Here is a 21,979-nt window from a genome sequence, read left to right as displayed (position 1 = left end):
CTCCCATGGTGAGAGGCTGGTGTTGCGAACTTCAGGGACAAAGAAGAACCCTGGTAGCAGATTTTGGGACTGTGTCTATTTTGAAGTTTGTTGTTTTCTTTTCAAGTTAAGTACTTTTTTCGTTCCTAAGGTCTTGGGTCAAAATCAAAATCATCTCTAACTTTTTTTTTCTTATTAAAATTATCCTCAACGTTACAAAACGTTATAAAATCATCCTTTTGTCCATAAACAATTTTTTTTGACGATTTTGCCCTTAAAAAACCCTTCCCCTCACCACTAACCCCCAATCCCTCTCTCTCTCTCTCTCTCTCTCTCTCTCTCTCTCTCTCTCTCTCTCTCTCTCTCTCTCTCTCTCTCTCTCTCTCTCTCTCTCTCTCTCTCTCTCTCTCTCTCTCTCTCCTAACCACAAAATAAATCAACAATCCAGCAACAGCAACAATCACAAAATAAATCAACAATCCAACAACAGCAACAATCACAAAATTAGCAACAACATAAATTAAAAAAATTAAAAAGGAAAGAAAATCAAAATCACAGTGTCTTCTCCTTTCATTTTCTGCCTCTGCCATTTACTCCTCATCCTCAACACTCCTCCCACCTCCATCACACCACTACCTTGACCCTTTCTTTTCTTACTGTAACAAAATTATCACAAGTTTAACCTTAACTCTATCCAAAATCCATAACAACAACAAAGACAAAGAGAAAGTAAATCAAAGAAAAATGATATAGAAGAAAGAAAATTAGAAAAAATAAAAGAATAAAGAATAAATTAAAATCCAAGAAATCAAGTAAAAGGAAGAAAAAATGGAGCAGAGATTTGGTTGAAATTCAGGAAATAACAAACTGTTATTTTGATCAAGTTAACAACATCTTTTTCTCTTCCACAGGCAACACATTAGCCAAAATCCTTTTATTTTTTCCTTTGTTGGCATCCCCCTTTCTGTTTGCAACAGCCTCCTCTCCGTCGTTCCTTCATTTCTCAATCCTATAACCTTCTTCTCAAGAAGAACTTCCAATTTGTCATTCAATTCTGCTGTGGAACTCTCTTCGACGACTATCGCATCTTTGGGCATAATGAAGACTGGATCGGCTTTATCGTCGACGTCTATCTCCTCCACCGCGTCGTTTGCAGTGCCGCCACCATCTGTTGTGGCTCCTCCTCCAACAGCAGTAATAACCGCCTATGGTTCAAGCTCTTGAAGAAGCTTCTACTGGATGAAGTCTCTTTATTTAGTGATTCTTTAATGTGTGTGATTCAATCTATATTTCTGTGATAATGGTGATGGTGATGGTGATGGTGATGGTGATGAGAAGATGAGCGGGGTTAATGGTGAGGGAGAGTAAGAGTTTGGGACAAAGAGAGAGAGAAAGAGGTTCGGTGATGATGATGAAGGGGGATTAGCGATGAGGGAGAGTAGGAGCTTGGGAGAAAGAGAGAGAGAGAGAAAGAGGATCGGTGACGATAAAGAAGAGGGTTGGGGGTTAGTGGTGAGGGGAAGGGTTTTTTTAAGGGCAAAATCGTTAAAAAAATATTGTTTATGGATAAAAGGATGATTTTATAATATTTTGTAACGTTGAGGATGATTTTAATAAGAAAAAAAGGTCGGGGACGATTTTGATTTTGGCCCAAGATCTTAGGGACGAAAAAAGTACTTAACCTTTTTTCTTTTCAATTGAGTCGTTTCTCGTTTGTGTGATGGAATGAAGAGTGAACACAGTGGGTATATGTAGGTTCAACAAGGGTGCAACTTCTTTCGTTAGGCAGATCTAGAGACAGAAGTGGAACATTCAGAAATTGCAAGAATATGGAGAAAGGTTTTCTCGCTGAAATCAAGAACGAAAGTGGCAGAATGAAAGCTGAAGGTCGTTGTTGTGTTAGGGTTTTTCGGGTGGGTTGGGTTTGTGTATTTGCTGTTGCAGAATTTTTCTAAAGTAAGGCAACCATGTGTAATTCCATTGAATCTTATCTGAACAGTGTGTTGGAGTATTGGTGCACGAATTGTAAATCACACTTTTCACAACTCGTACCACTAACAAGCAAGTGCATTGGATCGTCCAAGTAATACCTTACGTGAGTAAGGGTCGATCCCATGGAGATTGTCGGCTTGAAGCAAGCTATGGTTATTTTGTAATTCTTAGTCAGAAAATTAATAATAAAATGGTTGGGCTTACGAGAAGTAATTAACAAAAAATAAATAATACTTGTTATGCAGTAATGGAGAACAGATTGAGGTTTTGGAGATGCTCTGTCTTCTGAATCTCTGCTTTCCTACTGTCTTCTTCTTCACGCACGCATGTCTCCTTCCATGGCAAGCTATATGTTGGTGGATCACCGTTGTCAATGGCTACCATCCATCCTCTCAGTGAAAATGGTCCAAATGCACTGTCACCGCACGGCTAATCATCTGTCGGTTCTCACTCATGTTGGAATAGAATCCATTGATTCTTTTGCATCTGTCACTACGCCCAACACTCGTGAGTTTGAAGCTCGTCACAGTCATCCCTTCCCAGATCCTACTCAGAATACCACAGACAAAGTTTAGACTTTTCGGATCTCAGGAATGGCCACCAATAATTCTAGCCTATACCACGAAGACTCTGATCATGAACCAGGAGGCTAGGAGATACACACTCAAGCTAGTGCAGATAGAATGGAGGTGGTTGTCAGGCACGCGTTCATAGGTGAAAATGATGATGAGTGTCACGGATCATCACATTCATCAGGGTGAAGTGCGAGTGAATATCTTAGAATAGAAACAAGCGTGATTGAATGAAAAACAGTAGTAATTGCACTAATTCATCGAAACACAGCAGAGCTCCTCACCCCCAATCATGGAGTTTAGAGACTCATGCCGTAGAGATAAAATGTAAAACGTAAAAATGTCATGAGATGCATAGTAAGTCTCTAAAAGTTGTTTTTATACTAAACTAGTAGCTAAGGTTACAGAAAATAAGTAACTAAGTGCAGATAGTGCAGAAATCCACTTCTGGGGCCCACTTGGTGTGTGCTTGGGCTGAGCATTGAGCTTTACACGTGTAGAGGCTTCTCTTAGAGTTAAACGCCAGGTTGCATCCTGTTTGTGGCATTTAACTCTGGTTTGTAACCTGTTTCTGGCGTTTAACTTCAGAATAGGGCAGGAAATTGGCGTTTGAACGCTAGTTTGCGTCTCCAAAACTCGGGCAAAGTATGGACTATTATATATTGTTGGAAAACTCTGGATGTCTACTTTTCAACGCAATTGAGAGCGTGCCAATTGAGTTTCTGTAGCTCCAGAAAATCTATTTTGAGTGCAGGGATGTCAGAATCCAACAGCATCTGCAGTCCTTTTTCAGCCTCTGAATCCGATTTTTGCTCAGGTCCCTCAATTTCAGCCAGAAAATACCTGAAATCACAGAAAAACACACAAACTCATAGTAAAGTCCAGAAATATAAATTTTGCATAAAAACTAATAAAAACATAGTAAAAACTAACTAAATCATACTAAAAACTACCTAAAAATAATGCCAAAAAACGTATAAATTATCCGCTCATCAAGTATGCTATTTTTTTTAAGTTGTTGTGGGTGAATTGTCTCAGGGTTTATTATTTAGGTGGGTACCCTAATTCAATTTTTTTGAATCTGTTTTAAGTATGTATGAATGACAATTATGTAACAATGGTTGGTTTCTGAAATGAGAGTAGAATTTCAGTTCGGCAATTAGATGGGTTTTGATAGATGAGAATTTGCACCAGTTTGGATTTTTCCACTTAAGATAACTTCTGTTGCAAGTATAGACCAAACCGGCAACCAACTCCCACCATCAAATTTTAATTCTCAAGATGTCACATTTCAAAATAAAATAATTGGGAGTTTTAAGTCTCCCGAGTTGTCTTCCCTAAAAGTTGCAATGAAATGCTCAATTATTGGCTATGGGGGATTTGGAGGTTTTGATTATAAGAGGCAAGAAATTAAAATGACAAGTAATTAAATGGAAAGCAAGTAAAAGCAATGAAAATGGAAATTAAATGGCAAAAGAGCTCTTGGCAAGAATTGGGGAATTAAGGGTTCCTATCCTAGTTATGGACCACAAACATGGTAATTGTGTAGAATTAATCCCAATTAGTCAATCCTAATGATGAGCGGATAATTTATACGCTTTTTGACATTGTTTTTAGTATGTTTTTAGTAGGATCTAGTTACTTTTAGGGATGTTTTTAATAGATTTTGTGTTAAATTCACATTTCTGGACTTTACTATGAGTTTGTGTGTTTTTCTGTGATTTCAGGTATTTTCTGGCTGAAATTGAGGGACTTGAGCAGAAATCAGATTCAGAGGTTGAAAAAGGACTGCTGATGCTGTTGGATTCTGACCTCCTTGCACTCAAAGTGGATTTTCTGGAGCTACAGAACTCGAAATGGCGCGCTTCCAATTGCGTTGGAAAGTAGACATCCAGGGCTTTCCAGCAATATATAATAGTCCATACTTTGGCCAAGAATTGACGACGTAAACTGGCGTTCAACGCCAGCTTTCTACCCAAATCTGGCGTCCAGCGCCAGAAAAGGAGCCAAAACCAGAGTTGAACGCCCAAACTGGCACAAAAGCTGGCGTTCAACTCCAGAAAGGACCTCTACACGTGTAACACTCAAGCCCAAGCCCAAGCACACACCAAGTGGGCCCCGGAAGTGGATTTATGCATCAATTACTTACTCATGTAAACCCTAGTGACTAGTTTATTATAAATAGGACCTCTTACTATTGTATTTGACATCTTTGGACGCCTGGTTCTTAGATCAGAGGGGCTGGCCATCTCGGCCATGCCTGGACCTTCACTTATGTATTTTTAACGGTAGAGTTTCTACACTCCATAGATTAAGGTGTAGAGCTCTGCTGTTCCTCAAAGATTAATGCAAAGTACTACTGTTTTCTATTCAATTCTTCTTATTTCGCTTCTAAGATATCCATTCGCACCCAAGAACGTGATGAAGGTGATGATTATGTGTGACGCTCATCATCCTTCTCCCTTATGAACGCGTGCCTGACAAACACTTCCGTTCTACATGAATTAAGCTAGAATGAGTATCTCTTAGATCTCCTAACCAGAATCTTCGTGGCGTAAGCTAGAATGATGGCGGCATTCAAGAGAATCCGGAAAGTCTAAACCTTGTCCGTGGTATTCCGAGTAGGATTCAATGATTGAATGACTGTGACGAGCTCCTAACTCGCGATTGCAGGGCGTTAGTGACAGACGCAAAAGGATAGTAAATTCTATTCCAGCATGATCGAGAACCGACAGATGAATAGCCGTGCCGTGACAGGGTGCGTGAGCATATTATTCACTGAGAGGATAAGATGAAGCCATTGACAACGGTGATGCCTCCAGACGATTAGCCGTGCCGTGACAGGGCATTGGATCATTTTCCCGAGAGATGACCGAAAGTAGCCATTGACAGTGGTGATGTATCACATAAAGCCAGCCATGGAAAGGAGTAAGACTGATTGGATGAAGATAGCAAGAAAGCAGAGGTTCAGAGGAACGAAAAGCATCTCCATTCGCTTGTCTGAAATCCCTGCCAATGAATCTACATAAGTATCTCTATCCCTTTTATTGTTTATTTTAATCTAATAAAATATCATGTTTAAATCCGCCTGACTGAGATTTGCAAGGTGACCATAGCTTGCTTCAAGCCAACAATCTCTGTGGGATCGACCCTTACTCACGTAAGGTTTATTACTTGGACGACCCAGTATACTTGCTGGTTAGTTGAACGGAGTTGTGTCCACACATAGTAAAGAGCCATAATAATGATTCCATACAATAACAAAGAGTACTACATAAATGTGATCACAATTTCGTCCACCAAGTTTTTGGCGCCGTTGCCGGGGATTGTTTGAGTTTGGACAACTGACGGCTCATCTTGTTGCTCAGATTAGGTAATTTTCTTTTTATTTTATTTTCTTTTCAAAAATTTTTTCGAAAATATTTCTAAAATTTTCTCATCTGTTTTCGAAAAAAATTAAAAATGTTTTCAAAAATAAATTATTCTATGGCTTCAAAATTTTTAAGAATGAATTCTAGTGTTTCATGAAATATGTTGAATCATATCTGGCTGTAAAGCCATACCCAAACTACTTTGGGATTGGTATTCAACTAATCACTTCAGCCCATGTAATTATATGTTGCATCCTGGCTGGCTGTAAAGCCATGTCTAAATTTATTTGGACTGAGGCAGCAATTTGTTATCAAGAGCAAGCTAGTTGGAGTTAATCCACCTGCTATTGTTTCTGATTTACATACTAAAGCTTGGCTGGCTATTAAGCCATGCCTGACCCTTTGATTGGAGCTTTAGAGCATAAGATTCCTGGAATTCATATTAAAAATTTTGAATCCTTATTTTTCTTTTTTCTAAATAATTTTCAAAAAATATAAGTTAAAAATCCAAAAAAAATTGAAAATCATAAAAATAAAAAATATTTTCTGTTTCTTGTTTGAGTCTTGAGTCATATTATAAGTTTGGTGTCACATGCATATGCATCTAGCATTTTTCGAAAATATCATGCATTCATAGTGTTCTTCATGATCTTCAAGTTGTTCTTGGTAAGTCTTCTTGTTTGATCTTGATGATTTTTTGTTTTGTGTCTTTTCATGTTTTTCATATGCATTCTTGAATTCTTAGTGTCTAAGCATTAAAGAATTCTAAGTTTGGTGTCTTGCATGTTTTCTTTGCATTAAAAATTTTTCAAAAAAAGTGTTCTTGGTGTTCATCTTGACATTCATAGCATTCTTGCATGCATCACATGTTTTGATTTAAAAATTTCATGCATTGCATTTTTTTTTGTGTTTTTCTCTTACATCATAAAAATTTCAAAAATCAAAAAAAATATCTTTCCCTTTTTCTCTCATCAAATTCGAAAATTTGGATTGACTTTTTCAAAAATTTTTAAAAATCAAAGTTGTTGCCAATGAGTCAAATCAAATTTTCAATTTGAAAATCTTATCTTTTTCAAAATCTTTTTCAAAAATCAAATCTTTTTCAAAATTATTAGCTATTTTCGAAAATTTCAAAAATCTTTTTCTAATTTTTATATAAAATTTTCGAAAATAACTAATCAATTAATGTTTTGATTCAAAAATTTGAAGTTTGTTACTTGCTTGTTAAGAAAGATTCAAACTTTAAGTTCTAGAATCATATCTTGTGATTTCTTATGAACCAAGTCATTAATTGAGATTTTAAAAAATCAAATCTTTTTCAAAACTAATTTCAATCATATCTTTTCAAAAATATCTTCTTATCTTATCTTTTTCAAAAATATCTTCTCAAAATATCTTTTCTAACTTCCTAACTTCTTATCTTTTCAAAGTTTGTTTCAACTAACTAACTAACTTTTTGTTTGTTTCTTAACTTTTTCAAAACTACCTAACTAACTCTCTCTCTCTCTAATTTTCGAAAATATCTCTCCCTTTTTCAAAAATTTCTTTTTAATTAACTAAATATTTTTATTTTTTCTTTTTGAATTCAAAAATTTTCGAAAAATACTAACTAATTTTCAAAAACCAATTTTCAAAAATCACTAACTCTCTTTTTCAAAATAATTTTCGAAAATTATTCCTCCCCCATCTCATTCTATTTATTCATTCATGTCCTAACATCTCATCTCACATTCCAATCCTCATAGTTGTGTTTCTTCCTTTACATCACATCCTTTATCTCCCCCTCTTCTTCTACTTACAAAGGGATCCCTATACTGTGGTATAAAGGATCTCTATCATTATTATCATTTTTCTGGCCATTCTTCCTTGTCATATGAGCAGGAGCAAGGATAATAACATTCTTGTGGAAGCAGATCCAGAACCTGAAAGAACTCTGAAGAGAAAATTAAGAGAAGCTAAAATACAACAATCCAGAGATAACCTTTCAGAAATTTTCGAACAGGCAGAGGAGATGGCAGCCGAAAATAATAATAATGCAAGGAGGATGCTTGGTGACTTTACTGCACCTAATTCCAATTTACATGGAAGAAGCATCTCCATTCCTGCCATTGGAGCAAACAACTTTGAGCTGAAACCTCAATTAGTTTCTCTGATGCAGCAGAACTGCAAGTTTCATGGACTTCCATCTGAAGATCCTTTTCAGTTCTTGACTGAATTCTTGCAGATATGTGATACTGTTAAGACTAATGGAATAGATCCTGAAGTGTACAGGCTCATGCTTTTCCCTTTTGCTGTAAGAGACAGAGCTAGATTATGGTTGGATTCTCAACCCAAAGACAGCCTGAACTCTTGGGATAAGCTGGTCACGGCTTTCTTAGCCAAGTACTTTCCTCCTCAAAAGCTGAGCAAGCTTAGAGCGGATGTTCAAACCTTCAGACAGAAAGAAGGTGAATCTCTCTATGAAGCTTGGGAAAGATACAAACAGTTGACCAAAAAGTGTCCTTCTGACATGCTTTCAGAATGGACCATCCTGGATATATTCTATGATGGTCTGTCTGAGTTATCTAAGATGTCATTGGACACCTCTGCAGGTGGATCCATTCACCTAAAGAAAACGCCTGCAGAAGCTCAAGAACTCATTGACATGGTTGCTAATAACCAGTTCATGTACACTTCTGAAAGGAATCCTGTGAGTAATGGGACGCCTACGAAGAAGGGAGTTCTTGAGGTTGATACTCTGAATGCCATATTGGCTCAGAATAAAATATTGACTCAGCAAGTCAATATGATCTCTCAGAGTCTGCATGGAATGCAAGCTGCATCCAACAGTACTCAAGAGGCTTCTCCTGAAGAAGAAGCTTATGATCCTGAGAACCTTGCAATAGCAGAGGTAAATTACTTAGGTGAACCTTATGGAAACACCTATAACTCAACATGGAGAAATCATCCAAATTTCTCATGGAAGGATCAAAAGCCCCAACAAGGCTTTAATAATGGTGGAAGAAACAGGTTTAGCAATAGCAAGCCTTTTCCATCATCAACTCAGCAACAGACAGAGAACTCTGAACAAAATGCTTCTAATTTAGCAAATCTAGTCTCTGATCTATCTAAGGCCACTGTAAGTTTCATGAATGAAACAAGGTCTTCCATTAGAAATTTGGAAGCACAAGTGGGCCAGCTGAGTAAAAGGATCACTGAAATCCCTCCTAGTACTCTCCCAAGCAATACAGAAGAGAATCCAAAAGGAGAGTGCAAGGCCATTGACATAAGCGCCATGGCCGAACCTGTGAGGAGAGGAGAGGACGTGAATCCCAAGGAGGAAGACCTCCTGGGACGTCCAGTGATCAATAAGGAGCTTCCCTCTGAGGAACCAAAGGAATCTGAGACTCATCTAGAGATCATAGAGATTCCATTGAACCTCCTTATGCCCTTCATGAGCTCTGATGAGTATTCCTCTTCTGAAGAGAATGAGGATGTCACTGAAGAGCAAACTGCCAAGTTTCTTGGTGCAATCATGAAGCTGAATGCCAAATTGTTTGGCATTGATGCTTGGGAAGTTGAACTTCCCTTGTTCATCAATGAACTAAGTGATCTGGATCAACTGACATTGCCTCAGAAGAGACAGGATCCTGGAAAGTTCATAATACCCTGTACCATAGGCACCATGATCTTTAAGGCTCTGTGTGACCTTGGTTCAGGAATAAACCTCATGCCCCTCTCTGTAATAGAGAAACTGGGAATCTATGGGGTGCAAGCTGCTAAAATCTCATTAGAGATGGCAGACAGCTCTAGAAAACAGGCTTATGGACAAGTAGAGGACGTGTTAGTAAAGGTTGAAGGCCTTTACATCCCTGCTGATTTCATAGTCCTGGATACTGGAAAGGAAGAGGATGAATCCATCATCCTAGGAAGACCTTTCCTGGCCACAGCAAGAGCTGTGATTGATGTTGACAGAGGTGAAATATTCCTTCAATGGAATGAGAACTCCCTTGTATTCAAAACTCAAGGATCTCCCTCTGCAACCATAGAGAGAAAGCATGAAAAGCTTCTCTCAAAGCAGAGTCAACCAGAGCCCCCACAGTCAAACTCTAAGTTTGGTGTTGGGAGGCCACAACCAAACTCTAAGTTTGGTGTTGAACTCCCATATCCAAACTCTAAGTTTGGTGTTGGAGAGTCTCAACAAAGCTCTGCACATCTGTGAGGCTCCATGAGAGCCCACTGTCAAGCTATTGACATTAAAGAAGCACTTGTTGGGAGGCAACCCAATGTTTATCTAATTCTTATTTTTATTTTTTTCATAGGTTCATGATCATGTGGAGTCACAAAATAAATATAAAAATTGAAAACGGAATCAAAAACAGCAGAAGAAAAATCACACCCAGGAGGAGCATCTGTCTGGCGTTCAAACGCCAGAACAGAGCATAGTTCTGGCGCTGAACGCCCAGAATGGGAGCATCCTGGCGCTGAACGCCCAGAACAAGCATGGTTCTGGCGTTCAACGCCAGAAATGGCAGCAAAGGGGCGTTGAACGCCCAAAATGGGCACCAACCTGGCGCTGAACGCCCAGAGTTGTGTGCAAGGGCATTTTACATGCCTAAATTGGTGCAGGGATATAAATGCCTTGACACCTCAGGATCTGTGGACCCCACAGGATCATCTCAGGATCTGTGGACACCACAGGATCCCCACCTACCTCATCATCTCCCTTTCCATTCATGATCATCCCTTCTTTTTTTTCCATTTACCACTCACATCCATACACCCACTACCTTCAAAAATTCAACATCTCCCTCCCACCCAATCCCACCCATATGGCCGAATACACACTCCCATCCATCTCCTCCATATCTTCTTCTTATTCTTCAGTCTTTCTTCTTTTGCTCGAGGGCGAGCAACATTCTAAGTTTGGTGTGGTAAAAAGCATAGCTTTTTTGTTTTTTTTCCATAACCATTGATGGCACCTAAGGCCAGAGAAGCCTCTAGAAAGAAGGAAAGGGAAGACAAAAGATTCCATCAAGGATCTATAGCTCAGTGGTAGAACATTTGACTGCAAATCAAGAGATCCCTGAGATACCTCAGAGGATACATTTTCTTCCACACAATTATTGGAAGCAACTAAGGGTGGAACATCAAGAGCACTCCATCATCCTTCATGAAATCAGAGAAGATCTAAAAGCAATGAAGGAGGAGCAGCAAAGACAAGAAAGAGACATAGAAGAGCTCAAGGACATCACCAAGGTGGACTCATTCCTTGTTCTTACTTTCTCTATTTTTTCGTTTTCTATGTGCTTATCTGTGTTTGTGTCTTCATTACATGATCATTAGTAGTTAGTAACTCTGTCTTAAAGATATGAATGTCCTATGAATCCATCACCTCTCTTAAATGAAAAATGTTTTAATTCAAAAGAACAAGAAGTACATGAGTTTCGAATTTATCTTTGAACTTAGTTTAATTATATTGATGTGGTGACAATGCTTTTTGTTTTCTGAATGTATGCTTGAACAGTGCATATGTCTTTTGAAGTTGTTGTTTAAGAATGTTAAATATGTTGGCTCTTGAAAGAATGATGACCAGGAGACATGTTATTTGATAATCTGAAAAATCATAAAAATGATTCTTGAAGCAAGAAAAAGCAGCAAAGAACAAAGCTTGCAGAAAAAAAAAATAGGCGAAAAAAAAAATATAGAAAGAAAAAAAAAAGCAAGCAGAAAAAGCCAATAACCCTTAAAACCAAAAGGCAAGGGCAAATAAAAAGGATCCCAAGGCTTTGAGCATCAGTGGATAGGAGGACCTAAAGGAATAAAATCCTGGTCTAAGCGGCTAAACCAAGCTGTCCCTAACCATGTGCTTGTGGCGTGTAGGTGTCAAGTGAAAACTTGAGACTGAGCGGTTAAAGTCAAGGTCCAAAGCAAAAAAAGAGTGTGCTTAAGAACCCTGGACACCTCTAATTGGGGACTTTAGCAAAGCTGAGTCACAATCTGAAAAGGTTCACCCAATTATGTGTCTGTGGCATTTATGTATCCGGTGGTAATACTGGAAAACAAAATGCTTAGGGCCACGGCCAAGACTCATAAAGAAGCTGTGTTCAAGAATCATCATACTGAACTAAGAGAGTCAATAACACTATTCGAAATCTGAAGTTCCTATAGATGCCAATCATTCTGAACCTCAATGGATAAAGTGAGATGCCAAAACTATTCAAGAGGCAAAAAGCTATAAGTCCCGCTCATATGATTAAAGCTCTGTTTCATTGATAGTTTGGAATTTATAGTATATTCTATTCTTTTTATCCTATTTTGATTTTCAGTTGCTTGGGGACAAGCAACAATTTAAGTTTGGTGTTGTGATGAGCGGATAATTTATACGCTTTTTGACATTGTTTTTAGTATGTTTTTAGTAGGATCTAGTTACTTTTAGGGATGTTTTTAATAGATTTTGTGTTAAATTCACATTTCTAGACTTTACTATGAGTTTGTGTGTTTTTCTGTGATTTCAGGTATTTTCTGGCTGAAATTGAGGGACTTGAGCAGAAATCAGATTCAGAGGTTGAAAAAGGACTGCTGATGCTGTTGGATTCTGACCTCCCTGCACTCAAAGTGGATTTTCTGGAGCTACAGAACTCGAAATGGCGCGCTTCCAATTGCGTTGAAAAGTAGACATCCAGGGCTTTCCAGCAATATATAATAGTACATACTTTGGCCAAGAATTGACGACGTAAACTGGCGTTCAACGCCAGCTTTCTACCCAAATCTGGCGTCCAGCGCCAGAAAAGGAGCCAAAACCAGAGTTGAACGCCCAAACTGGAACAAAAGCTGGTGTTCAACTCCAAAAAGGACCTCTACACGTGTAACACTCAAGCCCAAGCCCAAGCACACACCAAGTGGGCCCCGGAAGTGGATTTATGCATCAATTACTTACTCATGTAAACCCTAGTGACTAGTTTATTATAAATAGGACCTCTTACTATTGTATTTGACATCTTTGGACGCCTGGTTCTTAGATCAGAGGGGCTGGCCATCTCGGCCATGCCTGGACCTTCACTTATGTATTTTTAACGATAGAGTTTCTACACTCCATAGATTAAGGTGTAAAGCTCTGCTGTTCCTCAAAGATTAATGCAAAGTACTACTGTTTTCTATTCAATTCTTCTTATTTCGCTTCTAAGATATCCATTCGCACCCAAGAACGTGATGAAGGTGATGATTATGTGTGACGCTCATCATCCTTCTCCCTTATGAACGCGTGCCTGACAAACACTTCCGTTCTACATGAATTAAGCTAGAATGAGTATCTCTTAGATCTCCTAACCAGAATCTTCGTGGCGTAAGCTAGAATGATGGCGGCATTCAAGAGAATCCGGAAAGTCTAAACCTTGTCCGTGGTATTCCGAGTAGGATTCAATGATTGAATGACTGTGACGAGCTCCTAACTCGCGATTGCAGGGCGTTAGTGACAGACGCAAAAGGATAGTAAATCCTATTCCAGCATGATCGAGAACCGACAGATGAATAGCCGTGTCGTGACAGGGTGCGTGAGCATATTATTCACTGAGAGGATAAGATGAAGCCATTGACAACGGTGATGCCTCCAGACGATTAGCCGTGCCGTGACAGGGCATTGGATCATTTTCCCGAGAGATGACCGAAAGTAGCCATTGACAGTGGTGATGTATCACATAAAGCCAGCCATGGAAAGGAGTAAGACTGATTGGATGAAGATAGCAAGAAAGCAGAGGTTCAGAGGAACGAAAAGCATCTCCATTCGCTTGTCTGAAATCCCTGCCAATGAATCTACATAAGTATCTCTATCCCTTTTATTGTTTATTTTAATCTAATAAAATATCATGTTTAAATCCGCCTGACTGAGATTTGCAAGGTGACCATAGCTTGCTTCAAGCCAACAATCTCTGTGGGATCGACCCTTACTCACGTAAGGTTTATTACTTGGACGACCCAGTACACTTGCTGGTTAGTTGAACGGAGTTGTGTCCACACATAGTAAAGAGCCATAATAATGATTCCATACAATAACAAAGAGTACTACATAAATGTGATCACAATTTCGTCCACCACCTAACATCGAGAATTAGTCAAAATGGTATAATTGATTTCAATCCACAAGTCCTAGCCAACTCTATTAATGGAAGGCTTAGAGTTAGTGGAAACCAAATCAATTAACAATCCTAACACAATGTAGAATGGACATCCACAACTCAAGTTCACCTAATTATCCAATTTTTCAACCAAGAGTGTGAAAAATTAGGCAAAAAATCAACCAAGTATTTTATCAAACACTTGGAAGACATAAAAAGAAAGCATGATAAAATAACAAGAAATAATAAATTCTACAACTACGAAGCAAGGAAAGTAAGAATAACAACTTAATTAAGCAATAAAGGAACATAAAACATAAATTGCATTAAACAAAAATCAAAATAACAAGAGTGCTTATAAACATAAAAGTAACCAAAATGAGAAATTAACAAGATAAACTAAGAAAATTAAGACAATAGAATAAAGAAAGGTAGAAGAAACTAGATGAAAACAATAATTAAAAAGAGAAATTACAAAGAAATTAAGCTAAGAATCCTAATTTCTAGAGAGAAGGGAGAGATTCTCTCTCTAGAAAATGACCTACATGATACTAAACTATACCTAATTGCTCCCTCCCCCCTTTCACATGGAATGATGGCCCTTTGATATAGTACTCAATCAGCTTCAGAAAGTCCTAAAACTGGACTCTAGAGGCCCAGAAATTGCCCCCAGCGATTTGCATTAATAAGGTCACGTGTTGGGACTTGTGCGTACGGACAGACGTGTGCGTACGCACACATGCTGATTTTCTTCTTGTGCGTATGCACAGGATATTGCGCGTACGCACACATGGCTGTGTACTCCTCCTTTGATTTCTTCAAGTTTTCTCCCTATTGCATGCTTCTCCTCCACTCTCATCAAACCATTCCAACCTATTATACCTGAAATCACTCATCAAGGCATCGAATAGGATGAAAGTGGGATAAAATTGGTTAAATTAAGCACGAAATAGCATGTTTTCACAATTAAGCTCAATTTAGGGAGAGAACACAAAAGTATGCTATTTGGATGAATAAATGTGGGTTTATATGATGAAATCTACTCAAATCAATCCAAAATTTATCGTCAAATATGGATTCATCAATTCCTCCACACTTAAACAGTAGCATGTCCTCATGCTAATCACAATCAAAGGAGAAGGATAAAAAGGGCAAGCAATTTATTCAATGCAACTACTTACATGCATGCAACTATACTAAATGATATCTATCTATATCTATATTATGGTTTATACCAAAATAAACCATTAGGGCCAAAACAAGGAATTAATACAATATGATCCACATCCAAAGATTTGATTTGAAGTTTTCAAAATTAATTTCAACAACTTGCAAGAAGACACAAGGTAAGAGAAGGAATCATAGAATTGAGCGATCAAAACCCTCACCAGATGTGTATACACTCTAGTCACTCAGTGTTTAGGACTTAATCACTCAATTCTCCTTTAATCATGTTTTTCAAAGATTTTCAAGTCATCTAACAATCAACTAATATTTGATGAATAAATGAAAATATCATGAGGTCTTTGGAGGGTTGTAATGGGGCTAGGGTAAGGGTAGGATTAATATGGTTAAGTGTAGATTGGATCTTTGATTAGCTCAAGTATCCCACTTAATCCTATATCAACCTATTTATACCAAAGAAAAATAACCTAACTTCCCATTTATTTCTTTTCTAATATTCACTCATGCATTTTCTTTCCGATTCACACACATATGCATCCTTTATTTACATTCTTATTATCATACATTCCTTTTTCTTTTTTTCTTTTTCTCTTTTCTCTTTTTTTTAATAAACAAAGTATGTACATCAAAATCTTTTCTTTTATCATCAAAAAGAGATGCATATGTTTTAAGTAATAGACGCATGAGTGTTTACCCATTTTTCTAAATTTTCTCAATGAATACCCAAAGAAAACTAACTACCAATGTTTTTCCACAAATTTCCCCACACTTGAATAACACACACTCCTCCCAAGCTAATCAAAGATACAATTAATGGACATTAATGGTTTTTCACTTAGGGCAAAATATGTGCTTAAAATTAGAACAAAAAGGGGATTAAAAGGCTAAAAATTGGGTTACAATGGTAAATGTAAGGGTTGACCATATATGTTAGTGAGTTTAATTTCAGCAATAGTCTCAATCATACTAAATGCATTCAAAACATCAAATATAGGACATAAAGATTCAAGCAAATCTAAGATTACAATCATAAAGGAGTATAACACACAAGAATAAAATTTGTGGTTGAAAATGTGCAACCACACAATTAAAGCTCAATTCTCACTAGGTGTTTTGTTCTAGCTCTTTTCTATGTTCCATAAAATTACTTTAAACAAGTTCAAAAACAAGTTTTCAAATCTAATCAATGGAACGCCCTAAAAGAGATTTCTTGAAAATTCCTTATTGTTTTACCAAACTTATTTCCTATACTAGGCAACATGCAAATATTTATACTATAAAACTATAAACAAGCTAAGATATAAATAAATATTCACATAAACATAACTATTAAAAACTAAAACATAGTGCAAAGTGTTGAGAAAGAGAAATTTATGCTCCAAAATTGCAGATTTCCCCCCACACTTAAATGTTGCACGGTCCTCCGTGCACACACTCAATCTGGGAGTGAAGAACTGAGGCTCCACCTTCAACTGGTGGGCATTGGGACTCGGGCTACTGTAGAAAGCAAACAAACATGAATTGAGGAAGAGTTCGTATGAGTGAGGTATGATAAAAGACAATGTATGTTTTCTAAGTGTGCACGGTTTAGAAAACACACATTGGCCGGGTAAAAACAGCAACCAAAAAATCAAAAAAAAAATATGTGTTCCTCAATTAAATAGCCTAGATTGCAAGTAAAGCATAAGTAAGAGTAAGAGTATAGACAAACCTAGGTAACCGCAACTAAATTGAATTGAGTTTTGAGATATTGGATATTGAAATTGTACAAGTGAAAGCACAAGATGAATAAAAAATGGCACAATCAACCACAACCAATCTAATGATGAAAGGAAAACTACTTATTCATCGCAAAACATAATGAAATAATCACATGATAAAGGTACTTGTTGCAAAAAGTGATAAACTTGATAAGAATCAAGGTAAGTCACTCAAACAAATACAAAGTATTGAAAACAAACAAGTGCCTTGTTATGTGATTATATTGATATAAAAATCACGATGAACAAGAAATTCGATTCAATTCACTAAAGTAAAAGTGCACAATTCATGGTTAAGGTGCCAAACAAGGATATAATTTAATGCATATGGTAGCTACAACATATAAATCAAACACAAAATTCATTTAGGCAATCAAACAAAGACTTAATGCTTAGTGCACATAGTCATAAAAAAAAAACCAAAATTTGAGCATGAAACAACCCAATCAACGTCAATCAAACACTTGCGATTTATTTAATTAACAACAACTAAACTAAATCTAATAAAATTACTAAAATAAAAATGAAATACAATGAAAATAACTAGAACGACTAGAAAAGAGGGCAAAAGTAAGAGAAGAGAGGGGCGGAGGGAGTGGAAGTGCGTTAGGGCTCAATTCAAAGTGCAATGAAAATTTTGCCCAAAACAACACTTGTGCGTACGCACAGAAACGTGTGCGTACGCACACAGGGGAAAAAGGAAGGGTGTGTGCTCGCACAAGGCGTGCGAACACTCTGAACAGAGAGGGGATTAAGAGGTGTGCGTGTGCGCACGCACAGTGGACTTTTTTTTTACTTTGGGAAAGGATCATGTGTGTGTGCGCACAAGGTTCCGTGCGCGCACACAGGAACAAAATTAGGCAGGGGTTCATACGCACAGAGCGTGCCAGCGCTCCCAACAGAATGCGTGTAAGGGAATGTGCGTACGCACAAGGCGTGCGAGTGCTCCCATCAGAGGGCATACAGACTGGTGTGAGTACGCACAGGCGGGTACGTACGCACAGGATGCATAATTTTGTTGTTGTGTGCATGCGCACAAGGGTGTGTGATGAGTCCATATTTTCTGATATATTTTGGCTTGATTTGAATGGATTCTAGCATATGAACTCACACTTAAGCACCAAAATGGCATACCTTTGTGTTTGATCCCTAATTTGAACTTGAATGTGAGAACATACAATTTTGTGCTTTAATAGAGCAAATTTAATCCCACCTTTATGTCATTCAATGCCGTGATATGGTTTGTGAGTGATTTCAGGCCTTGAAGGCAAGAATGGATGGGCAAAAGTGGAAGAAAGCATGCACAAGGGAGAAAACATGAAGAAAACAAGGAAAAGCACACACAGCGAAGTGTGCGTGCGCACAGCTCTGCGTGCGCGCGCACAAGCAAGAATTTCCATGTGTGCGTACGCACAGGTCAATTTTCAGCCGCGTGTGCGGACGCACACGTCTATGCGTCCGCACAGGGTCCCAACACGTGATTTCATTAATGATGCACGTGCTTCGTAATTTCTGAGGGCTCTTGGCCCATTTTGGAAGGCTGAATTGCTGAACGGAAGTGCTATATAAGGGGAGAATCAACACTTATGAAGGGGGGAGGCTCACTTAGATATTTTTAGGGAGTAATTAGGAGTAGGAGTAGGAGTAGTGTACCATTGCTCTCTTAGGGTTTATGAAACTTCCATTGTAGCATTTTATAGCAAGCTTTGATATTTCATTTTGCTTCCTTAATTGTAAGTACTCTCAATTTTCTTTTAATTAAAGCACTTTCATTTCCTTTGGTTCAAACACTTTATTTATAATTGCAATTTTGAGTTCTTGAAGTTTTGATTGATGAATTTAATGTTTCTTGCTTTCTTTATGCTTGTTTGGATGTTTATTGTTGATATTATTGATAGTTGGTTATAGTTTGTTATTTCGCCTTGCAATTTTCAATGTTTTACTTTTATGCATACAAGGTGTTTGTGAAAATGTCAACTCTAGATTTTGAGTAGATTTTCCCACCTTGGCTTGTGGTTTGAGTTCTTAGGATACTAGAGTCATAATGTCCGATATTTAGTGGTAATTCTTGAGTAGTTAGTTGATTCTTGTTTCCATTGATGCTAGCTTTTTATCAACTAGTTTGGTAAGTTAGCTAGGACTTATGGATTAAGGTCAATTATGCTTGCTTGACTTACTCCTCGATGGTTGGGGTTGACTAGGCGAGATTGACTCATCATAATTACCATAGTTGTGGTTATGGCGATGATAGGATTCCTTGGATACTCATTCCCAAGTCAAGGTTCTTTATTGCATTTATAGCATTTTCACTAGTTTTGATCCTATTTACCTTTGCTTGCATTAATTACAATTTTGTTCATTCCTTAGTTCTTTGATTTCTTGGTTTCTTTAATCTTTCATTCCTTTCTTGAAAACCCCCTTTGTCCTCTTCACAACCGAAAGAAGTAACATTTCATTTGCATTTCTAGGGAGAACGACCCGAGGTTTAATTACTCTCGGTTATATGTTTTGTTTTGAATTTATTATTTGAATTGGGAATTAATTGTTGGTTTATACTATACTTTCAACTATGAAATTCTATTTTTTGTGGAAATCTAGATCGACGACAAATTCTCACTTATCAAATTTGTCGCCGTTGCCGGGGAATGCAAACGATGTTATATCTTTTGGTTGTTGTGAATATGTTAATAGTGTAAATAGTACTTTTTGGGTGTTTGTTTGCTTTTGTTAGTAGATTTTTGTTTATATTTTCTTGATGACTTTTTCACACCATCACCACAATGCACCCCAATGGAACCCAAACACTCACCTTCATAGTCACCATTCTTACACACCATTCCCCCACTACATACAAAACCAAAATCCTTACCCTCATGAGTTTGATTGTCGACTTTCATCACCTCAATCCTCATCTTCTTACATGGATCAAGCCACACAAGAAGTACTTTTCATACTCATTCAAGAACAACAAGAGTTCCGGAAGAAGTAAGAGCAAGTTATATCTACCTTAGCAAAAGCTTTGGGTCATTTAGCTTCATTGCGTTCATGCCACAAGCAAGAAATTCTAGTGGATGAATGTGGGGGACAAAGTGAAAAGTGTGGAGCGAAAGAATTGCAAAATCAAGAATAAGATGTCAAGTCACAACATGAAGCACAAGAGGAGATAAGTGAAGAGTGGGTAGGAATTGATCAAGAGGATTCCATCATTCAAGTTTTTTTGTCCGGCTTGGGTAATCCCTTCTATGACCTTCATGAACCTCTATCATTAGATTTGGAAGGAGATGTTGATGTGGATTTTACACAACCTCCAATATTTGACTTGAGTAATGATGAAGAAGATTCAAAAGAGGTTGAGGAAGATTTTATTCACCAAGAAGTGAAGATAGTTGTGCAAGAACGAAGTGAGCGGGCAAAGAATTCTCCAACAAGTTTTCTAGCTCCACATCAATATGCCGTTCTAGAAACGGATGGTCAACTTTGAACCTTTCTTGGAGTAGTGGATGGTGAAAAGAAGAATGTTGATTGGCTAAAGAATGGGAAGTTCATCAAAGGAGCCAATCCAACATTTGGAGCTCAATTTTGGTGCGAGAGTCACTTTAGTGGATTCCGGGGAATGCACAAGCATGTCAGTGGTGATAGAGGAATTCAAATATGGGATCCGGGCATATGTTTCAAGAATCAATACTTAAGGATCCTAGTTGCTAGCTTGAACTCTCTTAAGAGTTTGGTGCAATCTAATTGGGACTCCGGAGGTCGAATCAATAGCAAACTTGGTTGGAGATTCAAGTAGGGGTGGAAGCATAAGCTGGCCTAGCAAGGATCTCCTCACCAAGTCCAACTTAGGACTATAAACCAAAGTGTTAGGTGGGAGACACCCCACCATGGTAATATCTTTCTAACCCTCTCTCTTTTAGCTTTTGTTTCATGAATAATTGGTTAGTTTGCTTGGTTGGTTGGTTTTATTTTGATGTTTGTTGAGCAATTTTGGTAAAATAATGTGTTTTGGGGAGTTTTGTGATGTTTTGGGACTTGAAAACCTGTTTGGGATGTCAAGGTTGATGCCTTAGAGCCAAAATTTTTATTGCAGGAACAGAGACCTGTGCATCTGCACAGCCTTGTGCGTGCGCACAGATCCCCTATTTTCCCATTTCTGTGCATCCGCATAGTATCGTGTGCACGCACGACCTTCAAAGCTCCCTCTGGTCGCAGCACACGCACGGCTTGTGCGTGTGCACGCCACCTTTCTTTTTCCTTTTATGTGACCGCACACCATGCGTGCGGCCGCACACGTCACTTTTCTCTTAAAAAAAAAGGGGGCCCTTGTGCGAGCGCATCACTCTATGCGTCCACACAGGTTGACCAACACCCCCTGGTCGCAGCGCACGCACAAGCTGCGTGTATGCACCCAAACCTTTTCCCTCTTCTGTGCGTCCGCACACCCCGTGTGCGCCCGCACAGGCTGCGTTCCACCTTCTGCTCGCAGCGCCCACACGACCCTGTGCGCGCGCATACCCCTTCTTTCTCCCCTATGTGCATCCGCACACGACCTTGTGTGTCCGCACAGGTCGCTTTTTGAACGTTAATTCGAAAAAGGGGGTACACTCGCGCTTCAGTTCCAAACCCCCCCCCCAAACCTTTCTTCTTCTTCTATCAAAACCTAACCCCTCCCGTTCCCACCGCGACCTCCCTCCGCCGGCGACGACCATATTGCCGCCGCCGACACTCTCTCTCTCTCTTCCCTTCTCTCTTCTTTTCTCTCCCTCCTACATTTCCCCCTTATCTCCCTTTCCCTGTCTCTGTACTCCACGCCAGCGCTACTAGCATAGGCCGCGCCTCTCTGTCCGGTGAGCAACCACCTGCAGCGGCAGTTCCCTGTGCTGCTGCGCCCCTCTCTGCCTCGCCCTCACCTTCCTTCATCCCTTCACCCTCTGCATTACAGGTTCAAGCCCTATTTTCCCCTGCCCTGTTTCATTTCTTTTCTGCTTCTTTTTATTGCTTCTTTTTAATTCTACTTTTAGTTTCTGCTT

This window comes from Arachis ipaensis, chromosome B3, assembly GCF_059453495.1.
Source record: "Arachis ipaensis isolate K30076 ecotype BB chromosome B3, ASM5945349v1, whole genome shotgun sequence".
In the NCBI taxonomy this organism is placed as follows: domain Eukaryota; kingdom Viridiplantae; phylum Streptophyta; class Magnoliopsida; order Fabales; family Fabaceae; genus Arachis; species Arachis ipaensis.
The sequence above is the reverse complement of the archived record's forward strand: the minus strand, read 5'-3'. Positions refer to the sequence as shown.